Raw genomic sequence first — 12,655 nt, forward strand, 5'->3', positions numbered from 1 at the left:
ACTCCCAGGACAGTGATCATGACTGTGGCAGCTGACCCCAAGCACAGGTGACAAACTCAGGTATAGACGGGTACAGGCAGGGTGACAGAGGCAGGCTGGACAGACAGGTACAGACAGGAATGGTGGGCATGGCAGGTCTGGAAAGGTATGGAAAGACAGGTACTAGATATGGACTAAGGGATAATGGGACAGGAGCTCAGGACCTGAAAACTAGCTAGGTACACTGGAGACTGAATGACTAACTAAAAGCATTGCACAAGCACCTCCACTAATAGGAGGGTGCCTTAAATACACAGTGTGTCTCAGCCACAGGCTGAGAGACATTTCTAGGAAATGGCACGCCAGGTACCACTCCCAGGACAGTGATCATGACTGTGGCAGCTGACCCCAAGCACAGGTGACAAACTCAGGTATAGACGGGTACAGGCAGGATGACAGAGGCAGGCTGGACAAGCAGGTACAGACAGGAATGGTGGGCATGGCAGGTCTGGAAAGGTATGGGAAGACAGGTACTAGATATGGACTCAGGGATAATGGGACAGGAGCTCAGGACCTGAAAACTAGCTAGGTACACTGGAGACTGAATGACTAACTAAAAGCATTGCACAAGCACCTCCACTAATAGGAGGGTGCCTTAAATACACAGTGTCTCTCAGCCACAGGCTGAGAGACATTTCTAGGAAATGGCACGCCGACCCTTTAAGAGGAGGCCCAGTATGCACGTGCACGTCAAAGGTGCATTCTCAAGAACCCTATGCAGCATGTGAAAGGTAAGAGATAGCAGGACACGTGGATGGCTAGGAAAGTGCAGGGGAGGATGGGACCCAGCCGAGGCGGTGAGTAAGTGGGTGTCTATGCAAAGACACCGGAGCAACAATAGCATTATAAAGGTGCAAGGTCGCAGTAATGAAGATGTGGCACCTGAGAGAAAATTAACGTTATGTTTCCTGGTAACCACCGGCTTTAAGACATGCCCAGAGCAATGAAGCCCTGACACTGACTGACAGCTCGCCCTCCACTGATGCTTTGCAAAAGCCAGTACAGGGGGCGTGATTACAGCCACTGCTCTTAGTGCTCTTAGGGCTACATATACTTCATATTTCTACCAGGCATAGTGCTGGTCTGTCCATGGGCTTCTGGTCGAATGGTACAAGACACTTGTGTATCACTAAGGGGCCATAGTGGAAACAGTTTTGCCGTTAGGAATGTAATACTCACCTGCAGCCGATACTGTGGTACGGTCCTCCAAACAATGTTTGTTTTCACTTGCAGAGTGTAATGTAAGTAGATGTAACACCACATCCCCCACCTGCAAAGTCGGCTATGAAGCTGTTGGAAGCATTGAAGATGGACACTGCTGTATTCAGTATCAATGTAGTAAGTCCATTATTCTGAAACCATCACTGTCTACTGAATCTGTTCAATATTTTTGTCTTTTCTTAAACCATACTGTACCGATCTTTTTTTTTTTTTATTACTTTTTACCCCCTTACACAAGATGCCAATGGTTGGGAGGAGTCAAGTTCTGGGACTTCTACCGATAGATCGAAAAGCTGCCATAACTCATCAGGCAAAAGCGCTCAGCGTGCCTGCAGAGTGGTCTGTGTACAGGCTCAAAGGATAGTTGATGTGTCTAAACACCATTTCAGGCATGCTTTTATCAAGAAGATGAACATTTTAGCTTGATGAGATGATCACTTCTATTCTGTTATTTAAAGAGAACTGTGACACCCTGGCAAAACCAGGTAGTCACAGATGACTGTACCCCCCACCAAGGGTACAGGAATCGCTTTCTCCTTGGGATTACACACACACACCACCCCCACATGGTACATATGAGCAGCCGCCCCTCTCCCCAGTTAGGAGCTGAAAAGAGCACCAGGGGAGGAGTTCAGTCAGTCGGAGGAGAGCAGCCGAGCAGTCAGGAGTGTGTCTGCTGGGCTGCAGAGAAAGTTGCAGAGTGGTCAGGGGTTGGAGCCCCTGGACTCCAGGAACAGGTCAGGCACTAGGAGAGGACCCAAAGTGGACCGGGGCCGGGTAGTGGCCCGCCGGCATCGGGAACCCGGAATAGTGCAGGGAAGTGGACTTCCCCCCCGTTCCAACCAGAGGAGCTAAGCAGACTACAAGGTGCAGTGCAAAAAAAAGAGGGCTCCTGCTCATTGCACCATGTGTGGGACCAGCACACCCCTTCAAAAGGCTCCCGGTCACCGGCAAGTTGGTTTACAGAGGACTCTGTGTTTTATGACCACACACATCAGCCTAACTTCATCCAACACTAAGACAACCGAACTGTGAGTTTCCTGCTCCCTGCAATCCCTGCCACCACCACAACTCCTAACTGGGCCCCGGGACTACAACTCCCCTACCCATGGAGGGGATTTCACCTTGCTGCCCCGGGCACGATCCCCAGAGGCAGCGGCGGTGCCACCATCTCATCACCGCAACCCACGGGTGGCGTCACGGACAATCTCCCTTACCTAATCCCTTTTTGTTGAGCCTGGGATCACAGACTGGGTCACGCCACCGTGATACCTACAGAAGTGACCCCTTGGCCCGGATCTGAGTACCCCCTATCCCTGGGCAACACAGAACCTGTCATGTAAAAAAAACATGTAGTTATGGGGTTAATCTGGAGGTTACTAACATTCTAAAGCCGTATAGTAGCCACACTGGAAGCCTGGCTTCAGGGAGGAAATGAACTTTATTTCTCCCGGTGGCATCCGACTTTCAGTCGTAGAGGCGTGTTTGGTGCAACTTCAGTGATTGCTCAGTAAATAATGAAGGGCAGCTGCAACCGTGCCCTGGCACATTGACTGATAACAGGACATCAGTGCTGAGTCGGCAGTGAGACATTGCTAGGCATTGTTACAGCCGCCACTCACTACGAACTAAGCGGTGACTGAAATCTGGCGGCTGCTGGGAGGAATAAAATTTAGTTTCTCACAGCAGCTGTGCATTCATATGGCTTCAGAACGGCATTGACCTGCAGGTAACCCCATGTCTGCAGGTTATTAGCATTTGGGGAATGACAGGTTCCCTTTAAATGATCTGTGGGGATCTCAAAACCACTAATTAGCGGCACCTGTTAATGGGTTATTCCACCTTTATAGATGATATTGTTGGCTGGTTCTTGAACCTACAAGCAATTTTGTAGTTTACTGATTATTAAATTTGCAGCCATTCTATAGATGTTAACACTTTTTTGATTGTTTACAGTTCATTTCCTAAGAGACCGACCACTGCTGCTATATAGCTATGTAGCTTACGGGGATTAGGGGTAACCGCGCAGTCCTGTGATCCTGGCCAGTGCTTACAAGCTCAATAGAAAACAGCACTGCTGTCCTGATATAAATCTAGAGATGTTCTGCGGTCTTACAGCAGTGGTCGATCTCCAAGTTTATGAGCTGTAAACAGAAGACAAGTGCTAATATCTCAAGAAAGGATGTCAAATTTGACAAAACTACTAAATTCCTTATATTTACAAGTACTCTCTGACAATATCTAACTATGATATGAAGATGGGAATCGCCCTTTAAGGGGTACAATGTACGAAAAAAACAAGTTGAAATTGTAACTCCTTTAGTATATAAAAAAGTAAATGGGAAATTTGTATTTTTTGTTATAGAATAGTAAATATTCAGTACATGTAACAGAAGTGATGTTGCCTTGGAGAAATAATGTAAAATTAACTATTCCTGTCTTTACAGTTCCAAAGAAAGTTTGTGTGCACGACAATGTAGAATTTATGGTAAGGATCGCTTTAAATAACAGATATTACATATGGAATATATTTATTATATCTTGGTATATAAGGCTGTGTTCCCTTACATGACATACACCAGTGGTACTAAACGGTTCCATCGATTTTTAAGGCATGTAGCGCTATTTTATTTCCCATAAATGAAGACTTTGAACTAAGCTGCTTACACAGATGAGTCTAAAGGCAGCGTTACACGCAACGATTTATCGTGCGAACGCATGAGTGATCGCACCCGCCCACGCCGTTTGTGCGTCACGGGCAATTCATTGCCCGTGTCACACAAAGTCGTTAAGCCCCCGTCCCACGTACTTACCTCCCTAATGACGTTGCTGTGGGCGGTGAACATCCTCTTCCTGAAGGGGGAGGGGCGTTCGGCGTCACAGCAACGTCACACAGTGGCCGCCCAATAGAAGTGGAGGGGTGGAGATGAGCGGGACGTAACATCCCGCCCACCTCCTTCCTTCCTCATTGCCGGCGGGACGCAGGTAAGTTGTTGTTCGTCGTTCCTGGGGTATCACACTTAGCGATGTGTGCTGCCACGGGAACGATGAACAACCGGCGCACAGAAGGAGGAACGACATTATGGAAATGAACCACGTTCAACGAGCAACGATAAGGTGAGTATTTTTGCTCGTTAACAGTCGTTCGGAGGTGTCACATGCTACGACATCTCTAACGATGCCGGATGTGCGTCACGAATTCCGTGACCCCGACGACATATCGCACGATATATCGTACCGTGTAACGCCGCCTTTACTGATGTCTGTGTCCTTCTGTATGTTTTTTTGTACTGATGTACCAGCTGACCACTTGCCATTATTTATGCGCTTTTTTTCAAATTATTTTTATATACAGTATACCAGATGTATGTTACCTGTCACCTTATTGGGATTGTCCTGATGAAGGAGTGCTATTGACTCCGAAATGTGTTAACATTAAAGGGACTTTGTCAGGACATTTTTACTATGTAATTTGAAATTATCATGTTGTAAGAGTTAACATACAGTTTACAGCCAGCCATCTCTTATCACAACGTCTGCTTTTGTTTACCTGCAATCTTAGTTTTAGCCTCTTAGCGTTATAATTAGTGGGTCTCAGAAGGTGTGAGCTGTAGTCCAACTCTGCCCTCCTCTGTAAATAGCAGCATCTGTCTATGGAAATGTACACTGAAAGCCTGGTGTGGGCGGGGGCAATTCCCACAGCTTTGTTAAATGCAAAAATGATATCTTTCACTGTGTCAGAATGGTTTCACCCAGTAATCTAAGTGATACATCATTAGATTCAGAATCTCTTTGCCTACATCATGCTTCTCTCAGATAAGGTAGCAAAAACCTGCTGACAGATTCCCTTTAAATCACTTATCTCATTGATTCTTCATTCAGGGTACTGCAGATTAACCATTTCTTCTATAGTGTTATTAATAAGTTAGGAAACTGTTTGTAAATTTAATTCCCTGCTGATATATACAAATGATAGCTGTAGGGATGATATTACAGATGAAAAATCACTTTATTCTGGATGAAAATCAGAATATATTTCATACATTAGTGTGAACTTAGCAAGCTACAAGCACAACCAAGAACAAGTCAGAATCGTTGTTTCTGGTCTTACTTCTAGAAGAAAATAAAACAAACAAAAACGTATCCGACATATAAATATAATTATTGAAAAGGGAATGACATTTAAATGTATTATAGTAGTTTTTCGCAGTCATAAAAAAAATTACATTATTATTATTATATATTATAATTTCTATATAACTAATTTATCCAGTTTTCTATATAAGTATATAAATCTTTTTGGTTGTGTTTTGTTCTATACATTCTTTTGTCTTCACAACTTATCGAATATTCCCCAATTGTTTCCACCACTCTTCTCTCCCTTTCTAATAAAGACTCCTTCGCTTTCCTACCCTTCTCCTTGTCCTTTTTTTCCCCTCCTTACCTTCCTTGTTTTTACTAGAAATATTATTACATTATTATTATACAATACTACTATACTAATATATATATATATATATATATATATATATATATATATATATAATTGCCTTATTCTGTCTGTCTGTCTGTCATGCTCCAAAATTGTGTCCTTACGGTCACACAAAGCTGATTGGCCGCTGGGCTCGCCATGGCCCCGCCCCCCCCCCACGGATTGGCCTCTCGCCCCGGCTCTCTGCAGGCCCCGCCCCCCACACGCAATGCACGCTCGCTCTGGCCCAACTGACACGGAGCTCCGACTCCCAGGTGAGTACACACACACACATCAGATCACACTCACTCTCACACACACCTCACACATCACATCCACACACTCACAACATCCTGGGATATCGCTTGCTTCTACACCGGCTCCGTCACGATCCCAGCAGCGCCAGACATAACCTTGCGATGCTGGGATCTTGACGGAGGCCGTGAACGCGGGTAACCATTATACACATCGGGTAACTAAGGTCCCTTGGTTACCCGATGTGTATCATAGTTACCAGTGTACACCGGCTCCGTCAGGATCCCAGCATCGCCAGACATAAGATCCCAGCATCGCAAGGTTGACGGAGGCCGTGAACGCTGGTAACCATTATACACATCGGGTAACTAAGGTCCCTTAGTTACCCGATATGTATCATAGTTATCAGCGTACACCGGCTCCCGGTACACATGTGCAGGGAGCCGGCATTATACTCCTCTCCCCCCAGGACTACTCCTCCTATTACAGTCCTCCTATTATACTCCTCTCTGAGTATAATAGGAGAACTATTATAGCATGGGGGATGTAGCACGATGGGGGGTGCGCAGCATGGGGGATGTAGCACGATGGGGAGTGCGCAGCATGGGGGATGTAGCACGATGGGGAGTGTGCAGCATGGGGGATGGAGCACGATGGGGGGTGCGCAGCATGGGGGATGTAGCGCGATGGGGTGCGCAGCATGGGGGATGTAGGACGATGGGGAGTGCGCAGCATGGGGGATGTAGCACGATGGGGAGTGCGCAGCATAGGGGATGTAGCACGATGGGGTGTGCGCAGCATGGGGGATGTAGCACGATGGCGGGTGCGCAGCATGGGGGATGTAGCACGATGGGGAGTGCGCAGCATGGGGGATGTAGTACGATGGGGGATGTAGCACGATGGGGGATGTAGCACGATGGGGGGTGCGCAGCATGGGGGATGTAGCACGATGGGGAGTGCGCAGCATGGGGGATGTAGCACGATGGGGAGTGCGCAGCATGGGGGATGTAGCACGATGGGGAGTGCGCAGCATGGCGGATGGAGCACGATGGGGGGTGCGCAGCATGGGGGATGTAGCACGATGGGGGGTGCGCAGCATGGGGGATGGAGCATGATGGGGAGTGCGCAGCATGGAGGATGGAGCACGATGGGGAGTGCGCAGCATGGAGGATGGAGCACGATGGGGAGTGCGCAGCATGGGGGATGGAGCACGATGGGGGTGCGCAGCATGGGGGATGGAGCACAATGGGGAATGCGCAGCATGGGGGATGTAGTACGATGGGGGATGTAGCACGATGGGGGATGTAGCACGATGGGGGGTGCACAGCATGGGGGATGTAGCACGATGGGGAGTGCGCAGCATGGGGGATGTAGCACGATGGGGAGTGCGCAGCATGGGGGATGTAGCACGATGGGGAGTGCGCAGCATGGCGGATGGAGCACGATGGGGGTGCGCAGCATGGGGGATGTAGCATGATGGGGGGGCGCAGCATGGGGGATGGAGCATGATGGGGAGTGCGCAGCATGGAGGATGGAGCACGATGGGGAGTGCGCAGCATGGAGGATGGAGCACGATGGGGAGTGCGCAGCATGGGGGATGGAGCACGATGGGGGGTGCGCAGCATGGGGGATGGAGCACGATGGGGAATGCGCAGCATAGGGGATGGGGCACGATGGGGGGTGCGCAGCATGGGGGATGGAGCACGATGGGAGGTGCACACAACAACCAACACACAAACACCGCGGCATACATAAATATACGCACATACCGCACAACACACATTGCACAAAACATACCTCCCCCCAAAACACACCACACCCACACAAACCGCGCAACACACACACACACACAACGCGACAGACACACAGCGCTCCACAAACAACGCAACACACATACAACACCGCTCTCACCCCCGCCACACCCAGACAACACCCAGAACATGTACAGCGCCCTTCACAAACACTTGGTAACTACACACAACAACATCTATATATATATATATATATATATATATATATCTATATCTATATCTATAACAAAAATCATACATGAACTACACAATACGTAAATTCTAGAATACCCGATGCGTAGAATCGGGCCACCTTCTAGTATATATATATATATATATGTAACCGGCAATGTGTAAAAACAGACATTCTATAGAATACCTAGGCAATGTACACAATGCCGGAAATGGGTCGTCAAAGTATGAAATACATCAGATGTTCATACATTTCCTAGTCATTCTATAGAATACCTAAATGACAAACAGGCGGAGTGTAGAATACTACAGGGGTGGTCCTTCCAAAAGTAGGTGGACATAGCACGCAACAGCAGATCTGTGAAACTGGCTCAGTTGCCCTTAGCATTAAAATGCCATTCTAGCCTCCCATGCTGCAACAAATAGTCAGGAATGACACTTTTGATTCCTTTTTTTTCCCAGCAAAGATATCCTGTTGTTCATTTTGCATTTAATCTTTCATGTTTTTGACTGTTTGTTACTAAAGACTAAGGCGGGGTTTGCACACTAAGACATCGCAGGCCGATGCTGCGATGCCGAGTGCGATAGTCCCCGCCCCCGTCGCAGCAGCGATATGTGGTGATAGCTGGCATAGCGAAAGTTATCGCTACGCCAGCTTCACACACACACTCACCTGCCGTGCGACGTCCCTGTGGCCGGCGACCCGCCTCCTTGTTAAGGGGGCGGGTCGTGCGGCGTCACTGCGACGTCACACGGCAGCCGGCCAATCAGAGCGGAGGGGTGGAGATGAGCAGGATGTAAACATCCTGCCCACCTCCTTCCTTCCGCATATCCTACGGAAGCCGCAGTGAGGCCGGTAGGAGACGTTCCTCGCTCCTGCGACTTCACACACAGCGATGTGTGCTGCCGCAGGAGCGAGGAACAACATCGGACCGTCGCGTCAGCGTAATCATGGATTACGCTGACGCTGCACCGATGATACGATTACGACGCTTTTGCGCTCGTTAATCGTATCATCCAGGCTTTACACACTGCGATGTCGCATGCGATGCCGGAAGTGCATCATTTTCAATTTGACCCCACCGACATCGCACCTGCGATGTCGCAGTGTGCAAAGTGCCCCTAATAGTCAGGAATGACACTTCTGTTTCTTTGTGTTTTTCCCAGTAAAGATATCCTGTTGTTCATTTAGGATTTCTTCTTTCATTAGTTTTTTGACTTTTTGTTACTAAAGACTTCTCCAATCTGGGTATTATATCAGACTTTGTCCTGAGCAGTTCTTGTCATTCTTTATAATATCTAGACATTTTATCTAATGGCTAACTTTTCCAATCTGGGCACCTAGACATTTTATGTAATGGCTAACTTTTCCAATCTGGGCACCTAGACATTTTATGTAATGGTTAAATTTTCCAATCTGGGCATTATATCAGACTTTGCCTGAGCAGTTCTTGTCATTCTTTATAATATCTAGACATTTTATGTAATGCCTAGGCAAAGTATAGAACAACGCAGATATTTCATACCTTGTCTGAAAACGACAGGGATTGTATACATTGCCTAGGTATTCTATAGAATGCCGGGTTTTCATACATTGCCTGTAACATATATATACTACATATACTAGTCATTAACTTGATTTTTTTTCCTGTTAATGTTGTATAAAAATCCCAATAAAATTACTTGAAAATAAAACAATTACAAAAAATGTGATTTTTTTATTCTTTTCTATTTTCATAAAAAAGGAATTAAAAAATTGTATAAAAATTACATAAAAAGTAGGCCCCTTGTATTTGAATAAAAAAGCAAAAATTTGTTAAATACCGGAACCACATTTTTTTTTTAGAGCTCTTAAAACCTAAAGCCAGGAGTGAGCTTATACACGGTGAGCTGATACACACAAATTAGCTCTTAAAACCTAGTTTACGGAAGAGACAAAAAAACGCTGAAAATGTGACCGGTCCTTTCTTAAACTGGTTGATCCATGAATAAATTAACACAATATCGGTAGCCACCATTAGGTGGCGCTCCATTGTATAAAGATTCCTAAAGCTCCCATTGAGTTTAATGCTAGTTGCGTATACAGTTAGCGCCCTCTAGTGTTCGCAGCACAAAGTCAAAATTATACATTTTTAACATACAGACAATGATGATTACACTGATTTCTGCTCATTTAATTTTAGAAATTTGATGACAAAATATGAAATGAGTTTAATAAAATGTATATTTTCAATGAAAACTGGAACATTGAAATTTATACAAATCTGCAATATTTCTGGCAAGTGGAATATTTATAATGTATTTGGATAAATCATATTATTTCAGTTCTTACAGAAAAAATTAATTTCTTACTGATGAACAATGACATTTTCTCCCCCAGCCCGGAGCTCAGGTATATACTGATGACTGCCAGAGTTGTGTATGTACAAAAAGTGCAAACAGCACCACGAAGCTGGGGATCCACTGTACCGATATTCAGCATAATGCAGCGTGCCCATTGGTAAGTAGGAATATGATGGTAAAGTCAGCTCTGCAGGCGGCGGCAAAACAAAGTTTGTGGGACCCAATGCAAAATCTACCCCCAAATATCTATATTATTGCCCTTTAGTTCAATATCATTGGGCATTGTGCTTGGGAACAAACATGTCAGCTTTCCTAGATAATAGGATAAAGGGATGGATGGGCATGTGCATCTTATGAAACTTATTAAAAATACTGATTTTTATTATTTCATTTTCTGTTCATTGTCTATGTTACTGGCAGACTCTACATCCTAGCAGTCGAGGCCGAACATGCAGAGTGCTTACAAGCTCGTTTTTACAGAACTTGTAAGCGCTGCTCTAAAGCTACAGTAGATGGAGCATTGGACGACCCAACAGCCCCCAGTTCGGCCATCTTCAGTACTAGAAATTAGGCTGCCTCACATAGCAGCACTGGAGAGCACTGAGGTCGGCAATGCCGCTGTCCGGACTGTCAATTAAGCAGGCGCGCATTGCCACCCAGCAAGAAGAAAGCTGGGAGGATGGGAGGCTCCTGAAAAAGAAGATACAGGACTTAAAGGGGTTGTCTCATCAAAATATTAGTTGCACTGATTTTATAAAAATGCAAAAAGATGAAATCCGCAGGTAATATTTTGTTCATGTTTTATCACAGGGCTTTGCGCTGAAGAAAGGCACAAAACCCTGCTGCGGGGGATGTGAGCAGACCCACTGTGTCCTGAGTCTTAATGGTTCCAGCTCTTCTTACCATCTCCTGAAGGTATGTCTCTCAATATATTTATTAACTCATTTAGCGCTATTAATTCCACAGCGCTTTACATATCTTTGTGCTCCTTCTTTAGCCGCGGTGCATGATGCGTTCGACCGCATCCACACTCGCCGGCATTCAGGTCCTGAGCAGGGCAGATCAAAGTATTGTAGTGCGCCTGCGCAGAACCGGCGAGTGTGTATGACATAGGACACGTCATGCACCCCGGCTTCAGAAAGAGGACGAAGATGGCCGAAAGAGGAGGCGCCGGAACCGGACAACGGAGACGCCCATAAGGCCCACCGCACAACCGTTAGGTAAGTATTATAAAGTGTTTTTTATGTTATACCCCCGGCCTGGACTCTTGTATACAACATGTTAGAATGCTGTATATAAGAGCCTGGTGATGGTGGCCGGAGCTTATACACCAAAAAAGAGGTGACAGGTTCCCTTTAAGCACATTTTTTAAAAAAAAGTCCCACATACACCCTATACAAAAGGCAGTGAATGGCAAGTTACTCAGAAGTGAGAAGTGAGACACCTAGTGGCCGGAACACTGAACTGCTTGTTCAGGCTGAAATGTACCATTCTTTCATTTGTTAAGATACAGCAAATATTGTAAATAATTTATTAATAGAAGTTGGATCTGTCGGAGTAAGTCAGAGAGTAACATGAGACCTCAATATATATATAACACTTATTTCCTCAGCCTGGAGAAATATTTTATTCTGAAAATGGCTGCAGCGAGTACAGATGTTCGGTCCTCAGCAATCAGTTCGTCACATCATTGTCACACTTCACTTGCCCCGATTTTAATGAAGATGACTGTAAACCTGTGAGTATGATAACTTAAGCATTAATATTGGGGTGAGGACACTTTTTGGGGAACTTATCGCCCCTATACACCAGGGGTGCTTGGGGGATATGTTGCTTCTTTTACCCTTTTGCACGGTCCTAATTGTGGGTGGCACTTGGAACTCATGACCAGTATAGATTTTATTTTCTGGCACACGGACGCACCAAATGTATTGAGAAGCTCATGTATGGGTGATTTTTTCAGCTGCAGAAAATTCTACAATGAATCTGATATTCATATGAATGCCCAATATCATCTCGAGGTTCTGTATCGTGTGATATATCATCATGTCCTTGTCTTTTAATACAGGGAACCATTACATTTTCACCCAGTGGCTGCTGTAAAGCATGTAAGTACTTCTAATACTGGTCAATGAAAAGTTACATAATGCTCTGTAGACAATAATAGGGACAAGATACGCATCAGAGGTGATACAAAACCATATTAAAAAAATAATATGCTACAACCAACAAGAGAGATGGTAGATAGTGATGATGAACTAATCTGCCCAGATTCTAATTTGACAGATTGCTCGAATTTAGCAAGAAAATCAAGATTTACATTGAAGCTACTTAACCCTGCTGT

At 45.6% G+C, this 12,655-nt stretch overlaps 1 long non-coding RNA gene across 1 annotated transcript; it reads left to right on the plus strand.

The window, feature by feature from the left end:
* The first annotated feature begins 1,304 nt into the window (after positions 1 to 1,304).
* Positions 1,305 to 10,426, plus strand: LOC142255374 (uncharacterized). Its single transcript, XR_012727415.1, has 3 exons — positions 1,305 to 1,377; positions 3,708 to 3,748; positions 10,349 to 10,426. It is a non-coding gene; the product is annotated as an uncharacterized LOC142255374 (long non-coding RNA).
* The last annotated feature ends 2,229 nt before the right edge of the window (positions 10,427 to 12,655 follow it).

The sequence above is a fragment of the Anomaloglossus baeobatrachus genome, chromosome 10 (assembly GCF_048569485.1).
Source record: "Anomaloglossus baeobatrachus isolate aAnoBae1 chromosome 10, aAnoBae1.hap1, whole genome shotgun sequence".
In the NCBI taxonomy this organism is placed as follows: domain Eukaryota; kingdom Metazoa; phylum Chordata; class Amphibia; order Anura; family Aromobatidae; genus Anomaloglossus; species Anomaloglossus baeobatrachus.